Source organism: Ctenopharyngodon idella, chromosome 9, assembly GCF_019924925.1.
Source record: "Ctenopharyngodon idella isolate HZGC_01 chromosome 9, HZGC01, whole genome shotgun sequence".
Classification (NCBI taxonomy): Eukaryota; Metazoa; Chordata; class Actinopteri; order Cypriniformes; family Xenocyprididae; genus Ctenopharyngodon; species Ctenopharyngodon idella.
This window is the reverse complement of record NC_067228.1, coordinates 6,830,824-6,846,804: the sequence shown is the minus strand read 5'-3', so window position 1 is coordinate 6,846,804 and position 15,981 is coordinate 6,830,824. Positions and strand designations below refer to the sequence as shown.

At 35.8% G+C, this 15,981-nt stretch overlaps 1 protein-coding gene and 1 long non-coding RNA gene across 2 annotated transcripts in view; one reads left to right on the top strand and one right to left on the bottom strand.

The window, feature by feature from the left end:
* Nucleotides 1-1,056: 1,056 nt before the first annotated feature.
* The window catches only part of itprid2 (ITPR interacting domain containing 2), a 47,527-nt gene continuing 32,602 nt past the window's right edge, over nt 1,057-15,981 (top strand). The window contains exon 1 of the mRNA XM_051906939.1: nt 1,057-1,223. The gene's annotated coding sequence lies outside the window, so the exon portion shown is untranslated. The remainder of the gene's footprint in view (nt 1,224-15,981) is intronic.
* LOC127519316 (uncharacterized) lies at nt 6,586-7,908 on the bottom strand. The gene is made up of 2 exons (XR_007931779.1): nt 7,286-7,908; nt 6,586-7,147 (listed from the first exon to the last, which is right to left on the bottom strand). It is a non-coding gene; the product is annotated as an uncharacterized LOC127519316 (long non-coding RNA).

Below are 15,981 nucleotides of genomic sequence, written 5' to 3'. Positions count from 1 at the left end.
GTTTCGGTCATGACAATTTTCGGTTTCGGTCATGACAATTTTAGATACTTTTGACCCTAGCTCAAAGATGCTAATCAGCACATGGTTAGCTAGCACAGTTTTGAACAGCTGTACACATTAAAAAAAAACAAAAAAACATTTTATTAATGTATTCACTCACTATCTATCTTCACCACATGTATCTTCCCCACATGTTTTGATCATGACAGTTTCGGTAGTGACAATTTTAGATACTTTTGAGCCTAGCTCAAAGATGATAATCAGCACATGGTTACCTAGCACAGTTGTACTGATGAACAGTTGTACACACATTAAAAGTAAATTTTATGGAATAACACTGAAAAAAGTTTGCTTAATTGCAGAAAAAATGTGTTTGATAGTGACATTTTCAGACTTTTGAACACATTTAACTCAAAATGATGGTACCTATCTACTATGAAAGAGAGGCTATGGGAGGGAAGGACACGGGAATATTTCCTGATCAAAAATTGTAGGGGTGTGGTTAAGTCTCGGCCAATGACTAAAACATACACTGTTTTGGTAGTGACATGAAAATGCAGGACAATTATTTTATTTTATTTTTTTACATAAAGTTTCATGGTTTAAAAATAAAATATGAAATAAACATTTTGTTTTTTTAACTTTTAACTTTTTAAAAAAAAAAAATCAAAAATATATTTTTAAAAACAATGCAAAAATGATTTAAATATCATTTTCACAAGTTGAAATTTAGGGGTTAGGGTTCGGGACAGCCACCTCCCAATTAAAAATAAGTGATGATTTTATATATATTAAGCTTACTTATATTTTAAATATTATTGTAGGATTCAATAGATAATAGATAATTTGAATACTTAAAAGCTTTGTAAATGTGTTTTTTGGTTGTGGTACAGTGGTATCTATCTATAGTGTAGTCTATCTATCTACTAGACTTCACATTACAAATGTACAGTGTAACTATTAAAGCTTTGGATCAGGTAGGGATTCCCTACCTGATCCAAAGCTTTAATAGTAGGGATGCTGCACTGCATATCTTCTTCCAGCAGGTTTCAGGCCAGGCGTATTTTTGGGCTCCGTCTCGCCCATGTTGTTACTTTTCACTCTTTTTTTTCCGGAAGCGGAAGCATTGTACTTGAAGTTTTGGAATAGTTTTGGCAGATGATTCAGTGCAGATACTTTCTAACTATCAGCGCGCGATCATCATCACGTCCAGTTGAGAGATGGTAAGTTGTGTTTTTCCGCTTTTTTAGGGCTGTTTCTTTCTTTAATGTTTGTTTTTCATCTTGCGCGCTCTCATGCTGGCTTGAGGTTGTTTTACGCGCAGATGCTCACTGAAATGCAGACATTTAAGTGCTCGTGCTAGTTTAATGCGTAATATGGCGTTTAAGCGTGCGCACGCTTATTCCTGGTTTATTTACAGAGTCTAATATAGTTGTTTTGCATGCGCGTGTGATTGAAACATTATACTAGTATTCATATTTTAGAAAAGTAAAGTGAAGGGAACTTTTACACTGTGATGAATTGGCTTCTAAATTCGGGACAACTTTTGCGACTGTTCGCATGACATTAAAAAATTTTTCGTGAATGTCTCCTTTGGTTGACACTGATAATGGTGCTTATAATAATGGGTCATGTCCATGTCACCTGCTTCACTCTCCTGTTGGTGTCTGAAAACCGGCCAACTGTGAGGTTTATAGCCTCATTAGCTCATTTTGTGTTGTATATTGGAATGATAATGACATGCTCTTCATTGCTGATAGTAGCCTATCTCACTCATTGCATTCTTGTTGCATTGCTAATCAAGCTAGATGATTAGAACAAAGAATCAAAAGTCATTTAGGGCCACCCAAAGCTCTCACCTAAAGTGGCATCTGTAAGCCTATGTTTATGGTGTGTTGATCATCCCAAATGACATAATCATCAAAGGTTTGTCTGGAAAATGTTTGATTTGATGTTTTGTGCTGGACCACTTAACACCTTAAAGGGATAGTTCACCCAAAAAAAATGAAAATTCTGTCATTAATTACTCACCCTCATGTCTTTCCGAACAAGGCTTTCGTTCATCTTTGGAATACAAATGAAGATCTTTTTGATGAAATCTGAGAGCTTTCTGTTCCTCCATAGACAGCTACGCAACTGACACTTTGACACTTCAAAAGGTACATAAAGAGATTGTAAAACTAATTCTTATGTATTGAGCGGCTTAGTTCAAAGTTTCTGAAGAGACACAATCAATTTATATGATGAACAGATTTAATTTGATGTTTTATTCACATAGGGTTTTATTCTGTTCAATGGAAAGGTTCCATGGATGTTAAAGGTTCTTCATGGAGCTATTGATGTCAGTGAAGAACTAACTAAAAGTAAAGAACTTTTATTTATAATCAACATTGATAATAAGATGTTTCTGAAGGATCATGAAAATTCAGCTTTACCATCACAGGAATAAATTAAATGTTAAAAAATATTAAAATAGATCGCAGTATTTAAATTGTAATAATATTTCACAATACTACCATTTTTACTGTATTTTTGATCAAGTAAATGCAGCCTTGGTGACCATAAGATAGAAAGGGGTGGTTGATTATGATTTCACTTTTTTTAACTTCAGTTAGTGTGTAATGTTGCTGTTTGAGCACAAACAACGTCTGCAAAGTTACGACGCTCAAAGTTCAATGCAAAGGGAGATATTTTCTTTTAAAGAATTTGCTGTTTAAGGACTACAACAAACGGTTGGTGGGGACTACAACATTCCCAGGTTAGTGACATCACTAACCCTAAAATTTACATAAACCACGCCCCCGAGAACACACAACAAATGGGGTGAGGCCATGTTGGGCTGCTTTAGAGAAGAAGAGTTGTTGTAGTAGAGTGTTGTTACCATGCCGTCATTTTATGCCGGACTGCTTCAAAAACAAGGGTCAATTCAACGCTGGATTTGCACAAAAGATTAACATGACGGCACATGCAAGTCAATGAGTTGAATCAACTCCACAGCAACTACATAAATTTATCCACTAACCATTCAGAAACGTCCAGTTTCTTTCTAAAAGTTGTAACTTCTTCCTCAGTCTCTCCATCAGTGTCCGACTCCGGTTTGAACAATGTAAGGCTGAACACAGTTACTGACAATTGTCATATTGGCTGCGTGAGATTGTCCAGTTTTGTTGTTGTTGAGCAACCTAAGAGCGAGCTATTAAAGCTCCACCCTCATCTGGAAAGGGGGCCGGGAGCAGCAGCTCATTTGCATTTAAAGGGACACACACAAAAATGGTGTGTTTTTGCTCACACACAAATAGAGACAAATTTGACAAGCTATAATAAATGATCTGTGGGGTATTTTTAGCTGAAACTTCACAGACACATTCTGGGGACACCAAAGACTTATATTACATCTTGTAAAAGGGGCATTATAGGTCCCCTTTAAAAAATCCTACTAACCCTAAATTTTTGAACAGTACTGTTGCTTTATTATTATTTTTTTTAAACTGCCCATCATCTCGCAGACCACTTGGAATCTTTAAGAACCACTAGTGCTTCACTGACAGCACTGGTTTAGACTGATCTGAAGCTTTAGTGCTCTTAACCATTGTCAGTGTTCCTAGTTTAGTCTAGTGACTCTCAAGTCTCCTTAAGTTCATTCCACTCTATCGTGTTCATGACTTTTCCACAGTTTTATTGCAAGTAGGGCAGCTGTTTTCTATGCAAACATAAAAGGCAGGACTGCGGAGTACTGTCCTCTGGGTGTCTTCAGATAACATTGGTCAGGTGTAAACACAGCTGACATATGTGTGTGTGAAAGAGTGTGTTTGAGCAAATGAAAGAGCTGGTGTGTATTTGCAGAGATAACACGGGTGAATCCGTGTGTTGTCGCATGATCTACTGCATTCCTGCCACAGGGAGAGACCGTATAAACATGTTCTTAAAGGAAAAGTTCACCTAAAATCAGTTATTCACCCCTGTAGATGGCTTTGTGGTAGGAATAAACTGAAATTTAAGCTGTTATTGACGGCAAGAGCTCTCAGATCTCATTTGTGGTTGTGTTATTCAAACTTGCTGCATTGCAATCTGTAGAATTTCCATTTAGGTGAGCTATCTGTTTAACAAGAGAAGTCAGCAGTAGTGGTTGGAAAAGTAAGCTGAGTTTTTGTGTTAACAAGTCTCGAGTTGCTTTTCGTGCAAAATGTGTCACGCTAACTAAACAAAAGGTGTGGCTCTGTTTCCTTAGCAAAGTACAGGTATTTACAATAGGAAGTTAGATTATATTAAAGAGAACCATTTCTATTGATGGTACTGAAAAGTCACTGCGACTGCGTATTGCGTTTTCTTCCCTTGTCTAGATGCCATCTTGATTAGTTTGGCATAATGCCTGCTGTTTCAGATCCAAGGTACAATTTTATAAGCCATCAACTACCATGTTCCCAAATTAGACATGCAAATCAGTTGCTATATGCGACTGTTGATGCTGTGTTATTGTTATCTGAAGAAGGAAGTCTGTAACACTAAAGCAAGACAGAGAACGAAGCAGGTTAGGATGTTTTCTGATGCATTTTATGTGCCTCATTCTCAGAAGAGAAGTATTTTATAAACTGCTTAATGCAGGAGAAGTTTGGTTGTTTTTCTGCCCTGTGCATAAAAACAAGCCAGAAAAGGTCCTGTGTGGCTAATGTGAATGGCTATCAGGGGCTTTGTCCACAGGAAATGAATTCAGCTAGGGGCCTGAAACAGACACGGCTTATTGAAACCTCAAGATAAAGGCTTCAAAGAGACTTGAGGGAAATGACACTGTCGTGTTGTACAGTCTTTACTCTCTCAATAACTGTAAGATGAGGGTTTAGCAAATACTTTATAAACCCCACGAAATAATATGGTGACAAGCACAGTTTTCTTTTCTTTTTTTGATATTTCTTCCTAAAAGAAAAGTTTGGGGCAGGACATTTGGAAGGTTTTTTTTTAAATGGCCAATAAGTCATGAACTATGATTTTTCTACTTGCTATTGCTAGTCAGATGCAGAGGGAGAGATATTCTTCTTCTAGAGAGCTAAAAAAATGAATATGGCCATTGAGTGTGGCAGTATTGAATCAATTTTTTTTTTCGATATACGCTACCATTCAAAATTTTGGGGTCAGACTCAGTAAACTGTGTGCTTTTATTCAGCAAGGATGCACTACATTTGTCAAAAGTGACCGTAGACATCTATAATGCTGCAGTAATGATGCTGAAAATTCAGCTTTGCCATCACAGGAATACAATATGTAAATTTTGCCTATTCAAAACAAAGGCGTAGCTTGATGACGCTGGGTTTGAGCGTGGAATCTTGGGAAATGTCGTCTTCATCTCACAGCCAGTGGAAAAGAATCAAGACGGGACTCAAGCAGAAGTCATGTTCATGGATGAGATTAGTAACATTACTGTAGTATGAAACTGAGCAGGGCCGAGTGCTGTGGGAGCGATTGCTAATGAGAGACGAACGCGACACACGCCTCGCGAGCAGCAGAACTTTTATTATGCTGCAGTCGCCGCTTCCGCTTTTTTCCGGTCAAGCGTGTGAGGTAACACAGCGCTGTTTATCATATTAGATACATTTGACTGTGTTGAAAATAATGTTATTACGTTACTCTCTGTGCGTTCGCTCGGCGGCTGCTGTGAGACACTTGTTGCACACTTTAGTAAGCTAGATCGATTTTAGAATATAATTAATAAATGCTGGTTGGCTTGTGCTGATAAATGGCATGGAATTAATCTTAAAACATATTGTATAATGGAGAAAATGCTGTATTACTTAGTTAAATTAACACTTCCAGTGTCACCCGGTGTTTATATAATCCGGTGTGGATTATATAAACACTGGCAATGTTAATTTAACACTAACAGTGTTCATTTAACACTGGAGGTTTTACTGTGTACATATTGTAGCTTTAAAATAGAAAAGTAAAATTTTAAAATATAAAAATATTTCACAGTATTACGTATTTTTGATTAAATAAATGCAGCCTTGGTGTGGATAAGAGACTTCTTTCAAAAATATAAAAGAATCTTACCAACCCCATACTTTTAAACTTTAGTGTATTTGCCAAATGTTAACGTTGTCAACTTTTAGTAGTACCATATATGACCTCAAAGCCTCATCACTCCAGTTTTATACATTTATACAGATGGCAGTGAGCCTGACAGTTGAGACATTTTTGGAAAATGAGAACTAGTTTACCTGGTCTCAAAAGCTTTTAGGCCTAAGGCTGGTGCTTGCTAAAGCAAAACAGAGTATGTTACACCTCCTTTTTACTGTGGGAAAAATCAGACTATAATGCACAGATTTGACTGGCTTATTACTTTAATAAAATGTGATTACATTAAAGGGATAGTTCACCCAAAAATTAAAATTGTCATTTATTCAACCTCATGTCATTCAAAACCTGTACGACTTTCCTTCTGTTGAACACAAAAGATGTTTTGAAAAAGATCTATTTTTTTGTTGTTGTTGTTGTTCCCATAAAATGAAAGCCAATGGAGTGTTTGGACAGAAATGATGACAGAATTGTCATTTGTGTAAACATTCCCATTAATGTGATTAAGAAACACTAATGTTAAATAAATAGTTAAGTTTATTAATAATAAAAATGTCATGTAATATAGTTTATTAGCCTAACTGCAGACCGTTTACCGTCGTTAAACAACTTTGAATGTTAATATAGAACAGCGTTCACAGGTGTGAGTTTATCTACATTTTCCAGTGACTTTAAAAATGACTCATCTAATCATAATTTAGAGTTTTATAATGACATTTTAAACTATTTGGCATTTGTATCCCCCCTCCCCCCTCTCTCTTGAAATTCATGTGAAAGTGCTGTCATTAAATATTCACTACTTGTACTTCTGGCAATGCTGTAGGCAATTCCATGTTCTGAATTAAGCAGGGCATCTCAGAGTAGTTGGAATGAAAAGCAGTGCACTCATAATCCATCAGGACTATGTGCTGAGATGTTTACAGTACTGTTCTGAGGAAGCGTGGTGGTCTGATGGATCTTGCATTGGTTTTTCTCATCAACTCCTTCCTATTGCTTTCCATATTTCTTCCATAATCAGATCCTTAGCCGAGGCCTAGTTCCTGGGATTGCAGCCAGCCCTCCTCTGGGTCCAATGTCAGTGCTATTCATCACAAAGAGTGTGTGTGCGTGCGTTTGCAATGGTATGAAAAAATAAAAGAGATTGTTATTATTATTATTATTATTCACTTATGCTGAGAGTTAGATATTTCTGGTAACAGGTATGAAATCAGAGCCTCACCTGTTCTTGACCGAATCCCAGTGTCTAGTAAGCTACCATGCTAACGGTAACACCCTGGGCGCTCCATATGTTTGTTTCACACTGCGCAAATTGAAACCCTGGGAACCGCTGACCTTGTTCAGGCTAATGATTAAACGGTTTTATCATAACGCTAGTACATGGTGTGTCTCTGTGGCTGGAGCTTTAACAAACAGGCAGCTGATGATGAGGCCTATGTTTGTATAATCAGTTTTTTTTTTTGTATGCTGCTGTTCTATTCTGCCTCTAGTTGTCTTTTATTTTGGACAATTTTAGTGTTTCAGATCTGATGCAACTCTTAAATAAGGAAACAATTAGGATTGGGAACTGAGATCCAGTTCTTTTATTTATTTATTTTTAAATTCTGGATCATTTCATGACTGCTTCCTGGACCACTATTTTGAGTTGTGAGTTTTTCTCGTCTTTCTTTTGGGATTTCCTCACAGTATGAAGTCCTTCTCATAAACAATTGACTCTTATGAACTGATTCTTTTTAACGAATCACTCAAAAACCACTCACTCTAATGACTCACTGAGTCAGCAAAAAGTTCTTGACTTGTCTTGCAGTGCAAGCCATTACTTGCATCATGTCCTACCCAAAATTATCCAAGACCTATTATGATATTATGTGTACTTAAAGCTCATGACACTTAAATCAGTGTAGCTAGTGACTGGTTGTTCATATAACAGTGTACCAGAAAATAGCATTGTTCTTGTTTAGAATATTTGTTAAAGGGATAGTTCACCCAAAAATGAAAACTGTGTCATCATTTACTCACCCTCAAGTTGTTCCAAACCTGTATGAGTTTCTTTCTTCTGTTGAACACAAAAGAAGATATTTTGAAGAATGTTGGTAACCAGACAGTTGACGGTAGCCATTGACTTCCATAGTAGGAAAAAAAAATACTATGGAAGTCAATGGCTACCGTCAACTTAAGGGTTAGCAAATGATGACAAATTTTCATTTTTGATGAATTATCCCTTTAAGTATATACACTACCATTCAGAAGTTTGGGGTCGGTAAGATTTTTGAAAGAAGTCTCTCATGCTCACCAGTTATTAAATCTGCATTTATTTGATCAAGATACAGTAAAAACAGTAATATTGTGCAATATTATTACATTTTTAAAATAACTGTTTTCATTTTAAAATGTAATTTATTCCTGTGTGTGAATATTCAGCATTACTTCAGTCTTTAGTGTCACGTGATCTTTCAGAAATCATTTTAATATGCTGATTTGCTGCTCAAGAAACATTTCAATGTTCAAAACAGTTGAAACAATGGCATATGTTGAAACAGTGAAACAAAAGCCATATGTTTTTTTTCATGATTCTTGAGAGCATGAATAGAAAGTTCTTAAAGTACCAGGTAACTATTAAGAAACAATGTTGTTTTGCTTCATTTTTGCCACACGTGGCATGCAGACAGATATTCACACAACTTTAGGTATGCTGTTTAGGTCTAAGAGAATCTAACTAACTTTACTGCACTGTGTTGATTCTGTTAAATTACATCATCAGCCCTCCAAACGCCGATCACGTCCCACACCTCCCCGTCTCACTTCTTGGGTGGTAGAGTAGCTGAGACAGAATGTCCTGTTGCTTTTGCCACTTATAAAGTATTAAGATCCATCAAATGGTTTGTTTGACCTTGTGTGTTACCTTGGCACCCTGTTCTTTCTCTCATTTTACCCTTGCTCTCTTGCAAGCTTCAGGAAACAGTGTCTAGAATACAAAGTGTGCCATAAAGCAGACACTTGGATTAAAAAACCATTAATCAGTGTGTGCAGACAGACAGGGTTTTAATCTGCCTCTTGCTATTAGAAACATTAATCGTTAAACTAACAAGGAAAATGAGCAGGTCCAGGTGGAATCAGTGTACTTGTATTTTCTGCAGTGATTTATAGGGAATAGTTATGATAACACTCTTAAAATCAGCTTTTAAAAGTGGTCTTTTGATGTTGACATCAAACTTTTAGTGCTAATTCATATGTTGCTTGTTAGAAACTAGACAAATTAGGTAGGTGCCTGACCTTGTCCAAGAACATGTTTAAAATTGCGCAAGGTAAAATAAATGTTTGTAAACTTTTCATTTTGTTTACCTGCGTATCATAAACAGTTACGGTAATTTGTTGGGTTGCCATTTGATGTTGAAAGTATAATGGATCTTGAAGCAAAAACATTTGAGGATTGCTGCAATAACACGTGAGATAACTGCTTGATATGATTTTGCTCTTGTTCACAAGCACCAGGGCCTAAAACTAACTTACACACCTACCTAACCACACCTACCAATGGCCGGTGACTTAAGAAAATACCAGCCATTAAACTGTTTTTGCAAAGTTATAAAACCAAAATTTTAGATACCAATGAAAATTCACAATTCTCTATTCCAATTTCGATAACACAGCTAAAACTACTAACCTAACTAGGACTGAATAAATTGATGCATCACTCAATTCTGAGATTTTCCAAATGCATCACGATTCTCTCTCGAAACGATTCTGAGCTTAGTTTTTAACAGCAGATGGTGTTCTGGGCTACCTTTTAACTGCGCACTCAAATGCTCAAGTAGAAGAGTGCTGAAGAGCGCTCGTGTTCGGCTGAGTCTGAGAATGTACTTGCACCTCAGAATGCTTTTATGACGCAAGATTATGGTAAACAGCCCCCTGCAAACACCCTTGTAATTCACTTCAACCTTTTCAAACTTTATAAATGATTATTTTATAGAAGGTTCAAGTGGTGTAAGGAATTGGAAACGAGCAGCGTATGGCTGTTTCTAAAGCATGCAGCACTCTGCTGTTAAAAACTAAGCTCAGAATCGATTGGAGAGAGAATCAATCGATCCAGAATCATTTCTCGATTTGTGATGCATCGATTTGTTGTCCCAGCCCTACTAATATAAATATAAAACATTATTAAAGACAAGTAAAAGTAGTTTCCAGGTAGAGACATTGAATAAAGTAATCAAATGTAAAATAACACTGCATAGTCTTCACTAGTCTTCACTTAAACATAGATTAATCAGTTATTCAGATTTTTTTTTTCGTTGTCCTTTTTCTTGTTTGACTTAACTTTAAAAACACAGACAGCAGCAGAAATATTACACTGCTGTCACTTTAAGACTGAATGCATAGATCCAATATACTGATACACATGCTTTATTTTTCTCTACTGTTTCCATTCACTTAAGCCATAACCGTTTACTAGGATACTCACCGAAACGGGCATTTTTTGACAACATTTTTTTTTGCGAATTTGTGCATTCAATCGCAAGAAGACGTGAAAGAGCTCAAATCAGTATTTGCGTGTTGTCTGAGCACACTTCGGATGTGTGCGCACGTAAAACATTCCACAAAATGCGCAAGTGAGGAATTGAGTTCATTTTGCGTCTTCTTGCGCTTGAATATTTAAATTAGCAAAGCTTAAACTTTCATGATGATGTAGTGCTGACCTGAGCGTCATTAACGTTTATGTTCATAATCTCACAATATTGCGTTGTTAGGATTCATAAAAAAGTTACCGGCCAACTTGCGATTGATGCCGTTTCATATACTCACCAACGGCGATTTTTACTCACATTTGGCACTTGGCGAGTGTTAATTTTAGGCCCTGAGTAGCACTGTAAGAGAACTGTGATGAAAGTGTGTGCATTAATAAAGGAGAATGGCAAAGAAAAATATTCATAATTACTTTCCTTTTTTTTAAAGATGTTTAAATATTTTTCTGGAAAACAAGACAAGCGTACTGATTAAGAAAGTGAAACTTCCAGCTGCTCTGGCTCTTGCGGACACAGTCCGTCTTTTCACTCGCTGTCAGAAGACAAGTGGAAAAAGACTCAAGTGTAAGCAGAGAGGGAGAATTACCCAAAGTGCCATTACTATAAGCACAGTGTCACATGTTCAAAACAAAAGAACGTCACATTCTCAGAAGAGATTGATGTTTAGACTTTAGTCCTCCGGTGAACATTTTTCTGGTTGAATAACAAAGAGACATTCTGGAATAATTCTCCCTTCTTCGTCTTTGATCTCTTTTGAAGCTAAAAGTTTTGAGGCAGTTTTAAGATTTAGGTCTGTTTCACGTATTTCCTGTCTGCAGTGCATAAGTGACATTCATGTTGGTGCCCATATTAGGATGTTGTGGTATTTACACTGCACGTGAAAGACCCAAAACACAGTCTATGCAATTACTAAAACATCCTCTATGCAACGCAATGTTCTAATACTAGAAATTAAGACTGGGGATCAGCAACTACCTCATACACATCATGTCACAATTTAGTATTTTGCGATATTTAACAGTGACATAATTTGATTGCGATTAACACTGCGCCAACTGCGTAGGAGAGAGAGAGTGGTATCCCTTTCAATCTTTCTCACTTGGTTTGCTTCACTTTTTTCCAGTACCGCATCTCATAGAAGTTACTGTGATGCACTGAAGGTGACCCACCATTTATTGTCGAAAATGATATAAATGAATGCAAAAATAAATACAAATATTTATATAATATCCTGACGTACTGATGCATTATTTTAAACAAAAAAGAAAAAGTTTTTTTATTTTTAACCGTTTCCGCATAACTCAAATTGTGGCTGTTAGCTCCCCATTGTTCATGTTGGCATTCCTCAGAGAGAAATCTGATGGTTCACTGCATGCGGACATTGATCTTCTGGTGATCTTTGCAGAGATATAAAGTATTATCAGTTTAGAAACGCTGAGCTGGAACAATACAGGATTGTTTTGTTTTAGGTGTACCACAAGGGCGTTATATTTGACCCTAAAGATTTTGTCAACAGCAGCACTTTTCACCCCTAAGGGACTTATGGGAGGGTTACAGAATAACCTTTTCTTTTCATAGATGCTGTGGTCTCTGAAACAATATCACAATGGAGGACTTCGTCAGAATGCCATGTTATTTCACATACTAGGCATTGGGCTTGTGTTTAGAGCCAACACCAAAGGTCATTGAGGGTGGCAATTCACCAAGGCACTGCCGCAGACTGGATATTGTGTTTCTATTTTGGGAAGAAAACATTGCAGGTGTGGTTCAAAAAGAGCAGATTGCTGGGTAAGACTGATCTTGTTCTGCTTTGAAGCTCTTGACATCACTGCATGGTTGCGAGATAACATTACTTTCAGGTCACTGGCCATTCTTTCTTAAAATCAGTTGTTTTTTCCTCACTAGCATATTGTTTTAGCTCTATGTCTGTAAAACCGGATTAAGCTCCTCTTAAAGGTTAAAATAGCTGAGAATTATGCCTGGGAGAAATAGCTAAAATCAATAATATCTCAATATTTTTCAGCCTTTTTGACCATGTTTAATGAAATATATTTCAAGGCATTTCAACCAAACAAGTATTATTGCCAAGTAGATTTAAAATGTTTAATGCAAGAAGTAAAATACATTATAAATGTAGTTAAAAATAATCAAGCCATGTTTTCACCACTTTTTTTTTCTTCCTCACTTAATAATATTTAATCATTTTCATTAGCCAGCTATAACAACCAATGATTTTGGTCCATCCAATGGAAGATGGTATTAAATTATTATTCATTATTTTTCCAATTCCACTTGATGATGCTAGTGATGCATACATTATATAATTCACCTTTATGTTTAATTCAGAAGCACTAATAGTTAATCTTTCTTAATGCTTTCATACTTGAGACAAGGAAGAATTGGGGAACTGTTCTGACAACGCTGTTCTTTGGGAACATAATATCTGAAAATATTTCATATTTCCAGCAAAGTTATCCTGAATGTTCAATAAATCACCCAGTCCTACTGAGAATCAGTCTGTTTGGACCGGATATAATCTTAATCACTAGGTCTCTGTGTAAGCATGATGCATTAATTGTGAGATTTTTCTTAGGATGCACTTTGATGTGCTGTTGTTTGTGCCTGTTTGACTTGGAGCCCCAGGCCTGTTTTTGTTTGGGGCCTTTGGGACGTGGGGACGGACACAATAAGCAACCGGTCAGATCTGGAATGAGATGTGGGAACTAGGACGTCCTCAGTTCAACAGAAGGGGGTCATAGCGAGAGCATGTGTGGGGTGCATGGAGCATTTTAAAAATAGTCTTTTTTTTTTTTTTTTTTCAAGAAATTTTCAGCCGAACAAGCTTTTTTTGACAGGTTTGAGAATAGTAAAGTATGATAGCGACAGTGTGTTTATTCAGTGGAATTGAGGAGGTCACTGATTTTCCTCACAGCTTTGACATTCAGCGATTTGTCACAGACTCTTTTGGTTTACAAGTTTTGTTAGTCTGCTTTAACAGCAACAGGATATGGGTTTTTTTTTACATTTTTTCCCCCCCCTCATCTTTAAGTCACTCATAACAAGAGCTATGAGAAGGCAGAAAAAAACGTAAGCTTGCAGAAGCGGGGTTTAAAGGGGATGGTTCACCCAAAAATGAAAATTGTCATCATTTACTCAAGTTGTTCCAAACCTGTATACATTTCTTTGTTCTGCTGTAAATATTTGGAAGAATGTTTGTTACCAAGCAGATCTCCCCCCCCCCCCCCCCATTGACTACCATAATATTTTTATTTCCTACTATGGTAGTCAATGGGGAGCGAGATCTGCTTGGTTACAAACATTCTTCCAAATATCTTCCTTTGTGTTCAGCAGAACAAAGAAATTTATACAGGTTTGAAACAACTTGAGGGTGAGTAAATGATGACAGAATTTTCATTTTGGGGTGAACAGTCCCTTTAAGCAGACTAAATGATTGGAGAAGTCCTGCAAACATCACCAGAAAGAAGTGTAATTTTCACCGGAAGGTCCAGTTATCATAAGAATGTTGTGTACACATAAATTCATATTAAGATTTTAAATTAAGTGATTTTAGTGGGGTTTTTTTGTTGTTGATCTAGATGAATTGGCCATAGCCTTAAAAAATGTCATATGGTGCGACCGTGATTTATCTTAAAATTAATTCATTTCCTTAACATGCTTAACAAGTTCTCAGTAATTAAAGTGTTTAGAAACAAAGTATTTGCAGTTCGTTTGACATTCTGTAAAGAATGACCTTAAATTTTTTTTTCTATAACTTCAGAGTTGCCTTCTTAAATGTAGTTTACACTTATTTTTCCTGTAAATTGCATAAAACTGATAAAAATGTTTTAAAAATACCATTCACGTAAGCATACTGTATTAGTTATTCATATTTCAGCCACAGAAATTAGATATTTTATTTTTAATTTAATACAGTTATTGTTATTATTGGTCACACCTTTGGTTGCTCCAAATGACACAAAGACCTTAAATTTCATTAAAAATCTATTTAAAGAGATCAATAAACAATCAATTTTATACAAAAATAGATTTAAAACAGATTTTATTAAAATTTCACAATTTTCATGAACACAAATTTTATTAACTTTTTTTATATTAAAAAAATCACATCGCAAACGTAAGTGCACCATTTAATTTAAGCTGACTTTCATTTAAGTTAATTATTTAATTCATCAAGGACACATTAGGCTTAGATTGATCAAAAGTGACAGTAAAGACATTTATAATGTTACAAAAGATTCACATAGAAAACAGATATTTTAAATTGTAATAACATTTCACTCTTCTCCTAGCAAGGTGTAACTCCATTCTTGCTGCAGGGTCAGAATTAAAACGCCAGCGGTTTTATGGCCAGCGTTTTTTACTTGGCAGTGGCATCTGGTAAAATAGATATAATAGTTATAAATAAATAAATAAACAATAAATGACTAATAAATGCATAATTACCAAACTGAAATTACATGCTCTAAACAATTTTGTTTTACATTTTTTTCATATTATACAATAAAAACATAAAATGTCTGAAATATTTTTATAAAATGACCCAAATTGCATAAAAGTCTATTCCAAATGATGCTAAAATAAAGTACTTTATGTATATTAATCATCAATTGAATATAAAAGCACAATCTAGGACATATATCTATCATGGAAAACACTCCAAATGATATTTGGTCGCACCACATGATATTTTCAAATTCAGTCAAAATTTACAGGCACAGAATTGGCCACCTAAACAAAACAAGCTAGCTTCCCACAAAAGGTCACTATGAAATTTGTAATAAAACTATATATTTGCAGAAAGAAGGTCATACCACATGATATCCAAATGTGGGAACTACATACCAGCCGTTATAAAGGTTATTTTTTCCCAAATTTAAGACAGAGTTACAAACCTGCTCACTGCTTCCATGGGTTCTTTGCAAATTGGTATATGATGCAACTTCCTGTCTTTGAATGGATTTCAACATGAAAGTAATAAAGTGGAAGTGCAGAAAATGAATCTGAATAAATTTAGAGTAATTTCAAAGACCATTCCAAAACAGAAGTTATGGCCGGACGGTCGCACCACATGATATTTTGACACTTTAAATAACAGAAAATTACAAACAACTAATGTTTTTTTTTAAGTTAAAGTGAGTACATGCACAGGAGAGGTACTACATATATATGGTATCTTTTTATGCATCTAAACCAAATTTTAATGGAAAAAAATGCAACCGGACAGAAAATGTAGGCGTCATGTCATTGACCCTAAAACAATTAACCTTCATTTCATTCTGTCTATAAATGCAAATATCTTACATAACGCAAAGTTCATAAGAAAAACACAGCTAGGTTGCCGGGAATATTGGAACATTGTTTGCACTTTGTGTATGGG